Source organism: Pseudophryne corroboree, chromosome 5 (assembly GCF_028390025.1).
Source record: "Pseudophryne corroboree isolate aPseCor3 chromosome 5, aPseCor3.hap2, whole genome shotgun sequence".
Taxonomy (NCBI): Eukaryota; Metazoa; Chordata; class Amphibia; order Anura; family Myobatrachidae; genus Pseudophryne; species Pseudophryne corroboree.
This window is the reverse complement of record NC_086448.1, coordinates 393,210,185-393,224,480: the sequence shown is the minus strand read 5'-3', so window position 1 is coordinate 393,224,480 and position 14,296 is coordinate 393,210,185. Positions and strand designations below refer to the sequence as shown.

Here is a 14,296-nt window from a genome sequence, read left to right as displayed (position 1 = left end):
TGAATCCTGGGTATGGTAGTTTGAGATGTGTTATTTAATAAAGTATGTTGTTCTGACTGCCGGCATCCTATCACCTGGGATATCATACTAAATAAATGGAGTTGATCAATTTTTTTTTTTATTTTTTTTTTTAACTAGGGACAATTTCCAGATACTTTTCTTTATAACTGAGATTGCCCCCTGGAACTTCACATCAGTTGACAACTATGCATGAGTGGGCAGTGCTTGCCCTGGATCTGCCCACCCATTTATGTGCCGTCATAAAAGAAAGCACAACTGACAGTTATCCTGGGCGTACACTACACAATTATCTGTCAGGCTATCTATCCAGTCTGGATGGATGGAATGAAAATCTGGTAATGTATAGGAGCAAATGTCAATTAACCATTTGCTCCCAAACACTAGAAAAGTGGTCAAAAATGGTCATTACACAAATTGGTTAAACCCAAAATTTAACCAATTTGTTTAGGGGACCATTTTTGTCCATTTTCTAGTGTTTGAGAGTAAATCGTTGATGGTCATTTGCTCACATAGATAACCGGATTTCTATTCCAACCAGCCAGTGTTGGAGAGATGGTCTGCCAGATCACATAATGCATACCAGAGCCATAACTAGACTTTTTGGTGCCATGTGACAGAGAATTATATGCCCCCCCCCCCCTCCCCATTTGTGCAATATGGACAAAAGGCGCATGCCTTGTGGGGAAGAGGCATAAAAAGATTGGTCTCAGAGAAAGCACATGAGATATGAAGATATATCTAGTATACTTGACACTTAATGGTTTGTGGTATTGCCGGGGTGCCCTCCTTAAATGCATATACAGTCACACATGGCGTGTTTGTGCAAATGGCATATCAGCAGTCAGAACTAACTGGTGACATGCCATTTGTACAAGTAAGCCATGTGTGACTAATATATACACATACTTTATTAAATAACACCTCAAACTACCATACCCAGGATTCAAACCTATAACCTCTTGAATTTCTAATCAAACACCCTACCCATTGAGCTACTTGATCCTGCATCTATTCTAACCTCCAAAAACAGATTCAGTTGCATTTTCCAGCGTGTTTTGTTTGCGCCTTTGCAAATGTCTTACATCGACAAACTTATTTAGTACTATTTTGCAAATAGGGTTACATTGTCGCAACATTGTGTTCCCTAATTGCTTGATTTTTTAAATGCAACAATTCATAAAGACACCTGATAATTGCTCTGTGGAGTTTTATTTTGTGTCTACTTCTTATCTACATTTAATTCCCTACCTCTAATCAAGGCATTTTTAAATGCTGGGGGCTGCCAGGACGTGAGGCCTACCTAGACTTTAGATCTGAATTTGAATGTACTTGTGAACTAACTTAATTTCCTACTTCTACATTTATTCCTAGATTCACTACTTACATTAATCCTGTAGTTGGGCATTTTGAGCCTTCAATTAAATCACGGAGCCAGTTGGCTTGTGGGTGGCTCTGGTGACTGGGTGGTTGGTTGGTTGGGCGGGGTGGGCGGTGTGTCGGAGGGGGAGCACATGCAAATGAATGTGTATCATCCAGCTAGTGAGAGTGAAAACTCATGCAGGAGTGTGCCTGCTTGTCAGTGGGTTATGCACCTTGCCAGACGTCAAATCTACATGGAGCAGCTGGAGGGGACAAGAGCAGGTTTGCAAAATATAGATAGAAGAGCATATATGCTGGCGCATTCTCCATGATTGTGTCAGCTTATGTTTTGGTGCACTGCACTTTCCTCCACTAAGTTTTAGCCATTTTGGTTAAACGCAAGTGTAGTTGCTTCTCGCCCTTTTGGCTGTGATCTTGTATCGTGGTTGAAGAGTCTGCTGGAGGGATTGTTTTCTTCATTGGCAAGAGACTAAAGATATACCAGGATGGAAGGCTTGGGAACACTATCCGTTTTTCAGTTGTGGAAGAGTTGAAAGACCGGATTGGACTACATTCTATAGTAAAGGATATCTTTGTATTTATTAATCCTCCCTTTATATGTGTCTGTCTTTCATTAAAGCTTCGGGCTTGTGATTCCCTCACCCTCTTACACTCCACACCCTTTGGTTTCAATAGGTTCCTGTCCAGAGTCATGAGTTCCTGGGCCTTTTCTATCGGAAGATAAACCCTTTTCTGGTCCGTATCCAGAATCATGCCCAAGCAAAATCAGACGAGTCGTAGGAACCAACTGCGACTTCGGGATATTGAGAATCTAGCTGTGTTGCTGTAACACCTTCAGTGAAAGTTATACGCTGTTCAGCAACTGCTCTCTTGATCTCGCTTTTATGAGGAGATCGTTCAAGTACGGGATAATTGTGACACCTTGCTTTCGCAGGAGCACCATAATTTCTGCCATTACCTTGGTGAAAATTCTCGGGGAAAATTCTGGAGAGACCAAACGGCAACGTCTGAAATTGGTAATGACAATACTATACCACAAATCTTAGGTACGCCTGATGAGGTGGATAAATGGGTTCATGAAGGTATGCCTCCTTTATGTCCAGAGATACCATAAAATCCCCCCCCCTTCTGGGCTGGCGATGACCGCTCTTAGCGATTCCATCTTGAACTTGAACCTTTTCAAGTATAGGTTCAGGGATTTTAAATTTAATATGGGTCTTACCAAACCGTCCGGTTTCGGGACTACAAACAGGGTCGAATAATTTCCCCTTCCTTGTTGAAGCAGGGGAACCTTGACCACCACCTGTTGAAGATACAATTTGTGAATTGCATTTAACACTATCTCCCTTTCCAGGGGAGAAGATGGTAGGGCCGATTTGAAAAACCGGCGAGGAGGCACCTCTTCGAATTCCAGCTTGTAACCCTGAGAAACAATTTCTATTGCCTAGGGATCCACCTGCGAATGAACCCAGATGTGGCTGAAAACTAGAAGACGTGCCCCCACTGGGGCGTACTCCTTTAGCGGAGCCCCAGCGTCATGCAGTGGATTTTGTAGAGGCCGGGGAGGACTTCTGTTCCTGGGAACTAGCTGTGTTGTGCAGCTTTTTCCCTCTGCCCTTACCTCTGGCAAGAAAGGACGCACCTCGTACTTTCTTGTTTCTCTGTGATCGAAGGGACTGCATTTGATAATGTGGTGCTTTCTTAGGCTGTGAGGGAATATAAGGCAAAAAATTTGATTTACCAGCTGTAGCTGTGGAGACTAGGTCCGAGAGACCTTCCCCAAACAATTCCTCACCCCTGTAAGATAAAACCTCCATATGCCTTTTTGAGTCGGCATCACCTGTCCATTGCCGGGTCCATAGGACTCGTCTAGCAGAAATCGACATAGCGTTTATTCTAGAACCCAGTAGACTAATGTCTCTTTGAGCATCTCTCATATATAGGACAGCATCTTTTATATGCCCTATGGTCAATAACATAGCATCCTTATCTAGGGTCTCAATCTCTGCTAATAAGGGATCTGTTCATGCTGCTACCGCGCTACAACCCCGGCCGACGCAATTGCCGGTCTGAGTAAGGTACCAGAATGTGTGTAAATGGACTTTAGGGTAACCTCCTGCTTGCGGTCAGCAGGGTCTCTGAGGGTAGCCGTATCCTGGGATGGCAGCGCTACCTTTTTGGATAAGTGTGTCAATGCTTTATCCACCCTAGGGGAGGATTCCCACCGTATCCTGTCCATTGGCAGGAAAGGATACACCATAAGAATCCTTTTGGGAATCTGCAGCTTTTTGTCTGGAGATTCCCAAGCTTTTTCACATAATTTGTTCAACTCATGTGAGGGGGGAAAGGTTATCTCAGGTTTCTTTCCCTTATACATGTGTACCCTCGTGTCAGGAACAGGGGGTTCCTCTGTGATGTGCAAAACATCTTTTATTGCAATAATCATATATCGAATACATCTAGCCAATTTTGGCTGTAACTTTGCATCATCGTAGTCGACACTGGAGTCAGAATCCGTGTCAGTATCTGTGTCAACTATTTGGGATAGTGGGCGCTTTTGAGACCCCGAAGGTCCCTGCGACATAGGGACAGGCATGGGTTGACTCCCTGACTGTTCCTTAGCTTCAGCTTTGTCTAATCTCTTGTGCAATAAGTTTACATTAGCACTTAAAACATTCCACATATCCATCCAGACAGGTGTCGGCATTGTCGACGGAGACACCACATTAATTTGCTCCTGCTCCTCTCTAGGAGAGCCTTCTACCTCAGACATGTCGACACACGTGTACCAACACACCATACACTCAGGGAATCCTCTTATCTGAGGACAGTTCCCCAACAAGGCCCTTTGGAGAGACAGAGAGAGAGAGTATGCCAGCACACACCCCAGCACTATATGACCCAGGAAAAAAACACAATAATTTTATGTTTACCCAGTAGCGCTTTATTTCCCTATATATATATGCGCCTAATTATGTGCCCCCTCTTCTTTAAGACCCTCTTTCTACCGTGGTATAAGCAGGGGAGAGTCCGGGGAGCTTCCCCTCAGTGGTGCTGTGGAGAAAATGGCGCTGGTGAGTGCTGAGGGAGAAGCCCCACCCCCTCAGCGGCGGGCTTCTGTCCCGCTCAAATATAGTAAAAAAATGGCGGGAGCTCTTATATATATATATACAGTGCCTAGCTGCATATATATTTATTTTGCCTAAGAGAGATCTATATTGCTGCCCAGGGCGCCCCCCCCCTGCGCCCTTCACCCTTACAGTGACTGCCGTGTGTGAGGTGTATGGGAGCAATGGTGCACAGCTTTACTGCTGTGCGTTACCTCAGTGAAGATCATGAAGTCTTCTGCCACCTCTGAAGTCTTCTTTTCTTCTCATACTCACCCGGCTTCTATCTTCCAGCTCTGCGAGGGGGACGGCGGCGTGGCTCTGGGACGGACGGCGAGGGTGAGACCTGCGTACCAATCCCTCTGGAGCTAATGGTGTCCAGTAGCCTAAGAAGCAGAGCCTTTCAACTCACAGAAGTAGGTGTGCTTCTCTCCCCTCAGTCCCTCAATGCAGGGAGTCTGTTGCCAGCAGGCTCCCTGAAAATAAAAAACCTAACAAATATACTTTCTGTCAGGAAACTCAGGAGAGCTCCCTGAAAAGCACCCAGTCTCCTCTGGGCACAGTAGTAAACTGAGGTCTGGAGGAGGGGCATAGAGGGAGGAGCCAGTGCACACCCAGATCTAAAGTCTTTCTTAAAGTGCCCATGTCTCCTGCGGAGCCCGTCTATCCCCCATGGTCCTTACGGAGTCCCCAGCATCCTCTAGGACGTAAGAGAAAAATTATGCTGGCAGAAAAATCCAATTGAGTGATTAAACAGCTCTTCATTTTCTGGCTTTATTTTTATGCTAACAAATTTGCTCTATGAAAAGTGTCCACAATGCCAAGTCTCTGATTAACACCTTTGTAGGAATGGTTTTTCACCTATTACTGAATTAAACTTGCTTCATTGGAAAGGCAGCAAGAGGCATCCTCATTTCAATGTCTACTGAAATAATACAGGTTGACACCAGGAAACATAAACGTCACTGCATCCTTGCTGCTTTCTCATGTGGAAGTCTGTTTAATGTGAAAACAAGGTGATATCTAATCAGCACACAGGTAAGGAATTAAGAAAATCTTTCTTTAAGGGTGAAGATGTTTCTCACAAAATCGTTGTCCCAATGCATCATTGAAATTCAAGATGGAAGATGATTTTAATATATCACTTGTACATTTTGCATTGCTCTTCTGGTGACAATGTAGTTTGTTTTTGTAAATTACCATTTCAGTAATAGGGTAAAGAAAATTAAGTGGATTTTTTAAAGAAAACAATGCTGTCAATATACTATTAAAACAAATTAAAATGGTAAAAGTTATTGTACTTTAAGTAAAAATAAAAGAGACAAAATATCAATCCCAGTTTTTGAATACTTTAATTATAAAAAAAAAATGCACATAGCAGAGGATAGTTTCAATCAATCGACCTCTGGGTTATGGGCCCAGCATGCTTCCATTGCACCACTCTGCTGATCATGTAAGTGCAAGAGATCCTGAAGGCTGTACTATAAGGAAAGACTTACTAGGCTGAATATGTATATACTAGAAAAGAGGTGCCTAAGAGGAGATATTATTAATATCTTCAAATATGTAAAGATACATAACAAAGAGTTATCAGAGGAATTATTTGTTAAAAGAACACAGTTTAGGACATGTGGGCACTTGCTGCGACTGGAGGAAAGTTCCGAACGCAATGGAGGAAAGGGTTCTTCACTGTTAGGGCAATCAGGATGTGGAATTCCTTGCCAGGGAAGGTGGTAATGGCGGACTCTGTAATTGGATTTAAAAAAGGAATGGATACATTTCTGAATGAAAAAGCTATCCAAGGTTATAATACTTAAAATATCAACATGGTTAATCCGGGGGTAACATGAGTTATAGTAGCTAACTAGTCATAAAATTAGTAATGTACTGTAGTATGCTAAGGACCACAATGCAGCACAAGACAATGAGCAGTGATACTGAGCACTGATGAGGATACTACTGAGAACTGACACTGAGCAGGAGAGACACACTACTAGTATTACTGAGCAGCAATAAGTAACCACTGATACTGAGCACTGATATTGAGATTTCCACTGAGAGAACATAGCCACGTCCTCTCCGCTCTCTCTTCAATGCACGAGTAAAAATGGCGGCGACGCGCAGCTCTTTATATGGAATCCGAATCTCGCGAGAATTCGACAGCAGGATGATGAAATTTTCCCTCGTTCAGGTTTTCCAAATCAGGCGGGAACAACCGAGCCTGCCTCGAACCAGTGTAAGCCACGTGGAGTTCGTGGGGAATTCGGTTCTCGGAGAACCGAACCCGCTCCTCTCTACCTTACACTCATCAATTTTTTTCCTTTCAATCTAAGCCCCTGCAGTTTTCTGTAAGCATCTGCTTCGCTATGATGATCAACAAGTCACAAGGGCAAACACTCAGGGCTGGAGGCGTAGATCTTAGAACCAGCTGCTACAAGCATGGCAGAGGTGTCACTATCACTGGTAACACCCAGAGAGGTGGCGAGGGAGATTGTAATGCAGTGCGCGCAGATAAGCAGCGCAATAGTAAAAAGGAGGCATAGTCTCATAGGTAGGGGCGTGGCCTGGTGGCCTGAATCTCCATTTTGTCGCTACGGGTGTCCCGGGGGTTTGCGAACTGCACCCAGGGACTAGTGTGTGAGCGGTGCTGGCTCCTGCACAGTGACAGAAGCTGGGTGTTGCATGTAATGTCACAGTGCAACACCCACATTCTGTCACTGAAGAGGAGCCGGCACTTTGGTGTCATCCCTCTTGGCGGGTGACACTCGGGTGTGGGCCGCAACCCCGTTGTGATGCCACTGACCCATGGGAAGCTTTACGTGGCTTTCCCATGTGTTAGTAGCCCCAAGCATCTTTTGTGTTAGTCCCTGAAGAAAAACTGCAAATATTGTTTACAAATAAATTTTGTAATCAATGGGCCTAATTCAGTAAGGATTGCAAATTCTGCTAAGTAACAGAATTTGCAATCCTTTGGTTCGCATGCTGGGGCCACTCATCACAGGGCATGGCCACCCAGCATGCCGCCTCCCTTCTTGACCACGCTGTAATTGCAGTCGCACTGCAGTTCAGCGTGATCATAAAAAATGGGGTAGCCTCCTGCTGGTGCAGACTGTATGTGCGCGCAGGAAGCCACCACCATTTTAGTGATCGCAGCGGCTAAATGTGATGTCATGCAGCCGCTCTGACCACGCCACCTGTTTCTCCATTGCCGACCCAATTTTGAAGCCTTGCCCCCGTACCGCTCCATCTCCGACTTGGAAATGGAGTGTTGCTGACCCCCCCCCCCGCCCCGATTGACAAGCAGAGGCGATTGCATTCACAAACACAGTCCCCCACTACCACAAATAATGCAGTCGAGTTTCCCACATTTGGGGAAATCACAGAGGTCAGCATACCCAGAATGCAATGAATGAACCTCACCCTGGAAGAACAATCTTCATGACCATGGTATCTCCTACTATGCAAAATAAGTATGATTTGGGATAGGGCTGGGGAGGGCCGCTGCTCAGGCACACCTCTGTCAAGTAAAGGAGATTCAGCTGAGGCAGCACAAGGGAACTCTCATCTGGGGACAACAACTGCACGGAGAACACATATTTTCAGATGAACATGGGAGGGCAGAAGGCTGCCTAATACTGAAGCACCCCCAAACAACAAACCAAATGCAACAACTAGTGCAAGCATTCCTGGGGGAAGGCCTGCAGCAGATGGATTTGCATATGGTGATGTCATCCAAGCAGTGGGTCAAAGTTGGCTTCAACCCTCGTTTGCATATGAAAAGAGAAAAGGGGCGTGCAGGGCATGGCGGCCTTTTGCGGCGCTTGGATGACCCCTAGTTCGCATTAAACACCTCCACCCTCCTTCGGTGTGGGGCTATGCCCCAGCCCCTGAAGCATTCAAGCTGATTTCTTGCAGCAGCTGGGCACTGTAACAGCTCCAGAGCTGCTCTGTAAGGCAAGTAATAGGGTGTGGGCCCTGCAGCACTACCTGTAGTTCGCATTGTGCGTTGAAAGGCACAAAGTAAGCAGACGGGAGAAGTCAGGATAGTGCGCAAGGGCATAGAAGGGAGCGGCTCAAGAAAAGAGAAGTGGAAACAGACAGCAAACTAGGCTGGAGAGAGACCTGAGACAAAGAGATCTGAATTATACGAGAGCCGACCAGGGGAAACACAAATTATGCAGTCAAGTTTCCCACATTTGGGGAAATCGCAGGGGCAGCACAACCAGAGTGCAATGGGTGAGCCTTGCCCTGGGAGAAGCACCTTCATGATCATAGTATCTCACCTGGCAGGTAAGTAGGAGTTGGGCTAGAGCTGGGGAGGGTCGCTGCTCGGGCACCCCCCTGTCAAGTGAAGGAGATCCAACTGAGGCAGCACAAGGGAACTCTCGAAAGAAGAACAAGGCTAGAGGAAGATCTAAGACAAAGAAATCTGACTTTTACCAGAGCGGACCAGAGGAAAGCACAAACACAGTCCCCCACTACCACAAATAATGCAGTCGAGTTTCCCAGATTTGGGGAAATCACAGGGGTCAGCATACCCAGAATGCAATGAATGAACCTCACCCTGGGAGAACAATCTTCATGACCATGGTATCTCCTACTATGCAAAATAAGTATGATTTGGGATAGGGCTGGGGAGGGCCGCTGCTCAGGCAAATCTCTGTCAAGTAAAGGAGATTCAACTGAGGCAGCACAAGGGAACTCTCATCTGGGGACAACAACTGCAGGGAGAACACATATTTTCAGATGAACATGGGAGGGCAGAAGGCTGCCTAATACTGAAGCACCCCCAAACAACAAACCAAATGCAACAACTAGTGCAAGCATTCCTGGGGGAAGGCCTGCAGCAGATGGATTTGCATATGGTGATGTCATCCAAGCAGTGGGTCAAAGTTGGCTTCAACCCTCGTTTGCATATGAAAAGAGAAAATAAGAATTTACTTACCGATAATTCTATTTCTCGTAGTCCGTAGTGGATGCTGGGGACTCCGTCAGGACCATGGGGATTAGCGGCTCCGCAGGAGACAGGGCACAAAAGTAAAAGCTTTAGGATCAGGTGGTGTGCACTGGCTCCTCCCCCTATGACCCTCCTCCAAGCCTCAGTTAGGATACTGTGCCCGGACGAGCGTACACAATAAGGAAGGATTTTGAATCCCGGGTAAGACTCATACCAGCCACACCAATCACACTGTACAACCTGTGATCTGAACCCAGTTAACAGCATGATAACAGCGGAGCCTCTGAAAAGATGGCTCACAACAATAATAACCCGATTTTTGTAACAATAACTATGTACAAGTATTGCAGACAATCCGCACTTGGGATGGGCGCCCAGCATCCACTACGGACTACGAGAAATAGAATTATCGGTAAGTAAATTCTTATTTTCTCTGACGTCCTAAGTGGATGCTGGGGACTCCGTCAGGACCATGGGGATTATACCAAAGCTCCCAAACGGGCGGGAGAGTGCGGATGACTCTGCAGCACCGAGTGAGAGAACTCCAGGTCCTCCTCAGCCAGGGTGTGCCCCTGACCAAGTAGCAGCTCGGCAAAGTTGTAAAGCCGAGACCCCTCGGGCAGCCGCCCAAGATGAGCCCACCTTCCTTGTGGAATGGGCATTTACATATTTTGGCTGTGGCAGGCCTGCCACAGAATGTGCAAGCTGAATTGTACTACACATCCAACTAGCAATCGTCTGCTTAGAAGCGAGAGCACCCAGTTTGTTGGGTGCATACAGGATAACAGCAAGTCAGTTTTCCTGACTCCAGCCGTCCTGGAAACCTATATTTTCAGGGCCCTGACAACATCTAGCAACTTGGAGTCCTCCAAGTCCCTAGTAGCCGCAGGTACCACAATAAGCTGGTTCAGGTGAAACGCTGACACCACCTTAGGGAGAAACTGGGGAAGAGTCCGCAGCTCTGCCCTGTCCGAATGGACAATCAGATATGGGCTTTTGTGAGACAAAGACGCCAATTCTGACACTCGCCTGGCCGAGGCCAGGGCCAACATCATGGTCACTTTCCATGTGAAATATTTCAAATCCACAGATTTGAGCGGTTTAAACCAATGTGATTTGAGGAATCCCAGAACTACGTTGAGATCCCACAGTGCCACTGGAGGCACAAAAGGGGGTTGTATATGCAGTACTCCCTTGACAAACTTCTGGACTTCAGGAACTGAAGCCAATTCTTTCTGGAAGAAAATCGACAGGGCCGAAATTTGAACCTTAATGGACCCCAATTTGAGGCCCATAGACACTCCTGTTTGCAGGAAATGCAGGAATCGACCGAGTTGAAATTTCTTCGTGGGGCCTTCCTGGCCTCACACCACGCAACATATTTTTGCCACATGTGGTGATAATGTTGTGCGGTCACCTCCTTCCTGGCTTTGACCAGGGTAGGAATGACCTCTTCCGGAATGCCTTTTTCCCTTAGGATCCGGCGTTCAACCATGCCGTCAAACGCAGCCGCGGTAAGTCTTGGAACAGACATGGTACTTGCTGAAGCAAGTCCCTTCTTAGCGGCAGAGGCCATGAGTCCTCTGTGAGCATCTCTTAAAGTTCCGGGTACCAAGTCCTTCTTGGCCAATCCGGAGCCACGAGTATAGTTCTTACTCCTCTACGTCTTATAATTCTCAGTACCTTAGGTATGAGAAGCAGAGGAGGGAACACATACACCGACTGGTACACCCACGGTGTTACCAGAACGTCCACAGCTATTGCCTGAGGGTCTCTTGACCTGGCGCAATACCTGTCCAGTTTTTTGTTCAGGCGGGACGCCATCATGTCCACCTTTGGTCTTTCCCAACGGTTCACAATCATGTGGAAGACTTCCCGATGAAGTCCCCACTCTCCCGGGTGGAGGTCGTGCTGAGGAAGTCTGCTTCCCAGTTGTCCACTCCCGGAATGAACACTGCTGACAGTGCTAACACATGATTTTCCGCCCAGCGAAGAATCCTTGCAGTTTCTGCCATTGCCCTCCTGCTTCTTGTGCCGCCCAGTCTGTTTACGTGGGCGACTGCCGTGATGTTGTCCCACTGGATCAATACCGGCTGACCTTGAAGCAGAGGTCTTGCTAAGCTTAGAGCATTGTAAATTGCTCTTAGCTCCAGTATATTTATGTGGAGAGAAGTCTCCAGACTTGATCACACTCCCTGGAAATTTTTTCCTTGTGTGACTGCTCCCCAGCCGTTCAGGCTGGCATCCGTGGTCACCAGGACCCAGTCCTGAATGCCGAATCTGTGGCCCTTTAGTAGATGAGCACTCTGCAGCCACCACAGAAGAGACACCCTTGTCCTTGGAGACAGGGTTATCCGCTGATGCATCTGAAGATGCGATCCGGACCATTTTTCCAGCAGATCCCACTGAAAAGTTCTTGCGTGAAATCTGCCGAATGGAATCGCTTCGTAAGAAGCCACCATTTTTCCCAGGACCCTTGTGCAATGATGCACTGACACTTTTCCTGGTTTTAGGAGGTTCCTGACTAGCTCGGATAACTCCCTGGCTTTCTCCTCCGGGAGAAACACCTTTTTCTGGACTGTGTCCAGAATCATCCCTAGGAACAGCAGACGTGTCGTCGGAGACAGCTGCGATTTTGGAATATTTAGAATCCACCCGTGCTGTCGTAGAAGTACTTGAGATAGTGCTACTCCGACCTCCAACTGTTCTCTGGACCTTGCCCTTATCAGGAGATCGTCCAAGTAAGGGATAATTAAGACGCCTTTTCTTTGAAGAAGAATCATCATTTCGGCCATTACCTTGGTAAAGACCCGGGGTGCCGTGGACAATCCAAACGGCAGCGTCTGAAACTGATAGTGACAGTTTTGTACCACGAACCTGAGGTACCCTTGTTGAGAAGGGCAAATTGGGACATGGAGGTAAGCATCCTTGATGTCCAGGGACACCATATAGTCCCCTTCTTCCTGGTTCGCTATCACTGCTCTGAGTGACTCCATCTTGATTTGAACCTTTGTATGTAAGTGTTCAAATATTTCAGATTTAGAATAGGTCTCACCGAGCCGTCTGGCTTCAGTACCACAATATAGTGTGGAATAATACCCCTTTCTTTGTTGTAGGAGGGGTACTTTGATTATCACCTGCTGGGAATACAGCTTGTGAATTGTTTCCAATACTGCCTCCCTGTCGGAGGGAGACGTTGGTAAAGCAGACTTCAGGAACCTGCGAGGGGGAGACGTCTCGAACTTCCAATCTGTACTCCTGGGATACTACTTGTAGGATCCAGGGGTCCACTTGCGAGTGAGCCCACTGCGCGCTGAAACTCTTGAGACGACCCCCCACCGCAGCTGAGTCCGCTTGTACGGCCCCAGCGTCATGCTGAGGACTTGGCAAAAGCGGTGGAGGGTTTCTGTTCCTGGGAATGGGCTGCCTGCTGCAGTCTTCTTCCCTTTCCTCTATCCCTGGGCAGATATGACTGGCCTTTTGCCTGCTTGCCCTTATGGGGACGAAAGGACTGAGGCTGAAAAGACGGTGTCTTTTTCTGCTGAGATGTGACTTGGGGTAAAAAAGGTGGATTTTCCAGCTGTTGCGTGGCCACCTGGTCCGATGGACCGACCCCAAATAACTCCTCCCCTTTATACGGCAATACTTCCATGTGCCGTTTGGAATCTGCATCACCTGACCACTGTCGTGTCCATAAACATCTTCTGGCAGATATGGACATCGCACTTACTCTTGATGCCAGAGTGCAAATATCCCTCTGTGCATCTCGCATATATAGAAATGCATCCTTTAAATGCTCTATAGTCAATAAAATACTGTCCCTGTCAAGGGTATCAATATTGTCAGTCAGGGAATCCGACCAAGCCACCCCAGCGCTGCACATCCAGGCTGAGGCGATCGCTGGTCGCAGTATAACACCAGTATGTGTGTATATACTTTTTAGGATATTTTCCAGCCTCCTATCAGCTGGCTCCTTGAGGGCGGCCGTATCTGGAGACGGTAACGCCACTTGTTTTGATAAGCGTGTGAGCGCCTTATCCACCCTAAGGGGTGTTTCCCAACGCGCCCTAACTTCTGGCGGGAAAGGGTATAACGCCAATAATTTTCTATCGGGGAAAACCCACGCATCATCACACACTTCATTTAATTTATCTGATTCAGGAAAAACTACAGGTAGTTTTTTCACACCCCACATAATACCCTCTTTTGTGGTACTTGTAGTATCAGAAATATGTAACACCTCCTTCATTGCCCTTAACATGTAACGTGTGGCCCAAATGGAAAATACGTTTGTTTCTTCACCGTCGACACTGGAGTCAGTGTCCGTGTCTGTGTCTGTGTCGACCGACTGAGGTAAATGGGCGTTTTTTTAAAGCCCCTGACGGTGTTTGAGACGCCTGGACAGGTACTAATTGGTTTGCCGGCCGTCTCATGTCGTCAACCGACCTTGCAGCGTGTTGACATTATCACGTAATTCCCTAAATAAGCCATCCATTCCGGTGTCGACTCCCTAGAGAGTGACATCACCATTACAGGCAATTGCTCCGCCTCCTCACCAACATCGTCCTCATACATGTCGACACACACGTACCGACACACAGCACACACACAGGGAATGCTCTGATAGAGGACAGGACCCCACTAGCCCTTTGGGGAGACAGAGGGAGAGTTTGCCAGCACACACCAAAACGCTATAATTATACAGGGACAACCTTTATATAAGTGTTTTTCCCTTATAGCATCTTAATATATATAATCATATCGCCAAATAAGTGCCCCCCCCCTCTCTGTTTTAACCCTGTTTCTGTAGTGCAGTGCAGGGGAGAGCCTG

General features: G+C 46.9%; 3 non-coding genes across 3 annotated transcripts; all 3 read right to left on the bottom strand.

Moving 5' to 3' along the window:
- Positions 1-7,811: 7,811 nt before the first annotated feature.
- LOC134931054 (U1 spliceosomal RNA) lies at positions 7,812-7,982 on the bottom strand. The gene has a single exon (XR_010178927.1). It is a non-coding gene; the product is annotated as a U1 spliceosomal RNA (small nuclear RNA).
- Positions 7,983-8,643: 661 nt separating this feature from the next.
- LOC134931043 (U1 spliceosomal RNA) lies at positions 8,644-8,806 on the bottom strand. The gene has a single exon (XR_010178919.1). It is a non-coding gene; the product is annotated as a U1 spliceosomal RNA (small nuclear RNA).
- A 152-nt stretch (positions 8,807-8,958) lies between these two features.
- On the bottom strand, positions 8,959-9,125 carry LOC134930969 (U1 spliceosomal RNA). The gene has a single exon (XR_010178864.1). It is a non-coding gene; the product is annotated as a U1 spliceosomal RNA (small nuclear RNA).
- Positions 9,126-14,296: the final 5,171 nt, after the last annotated feature.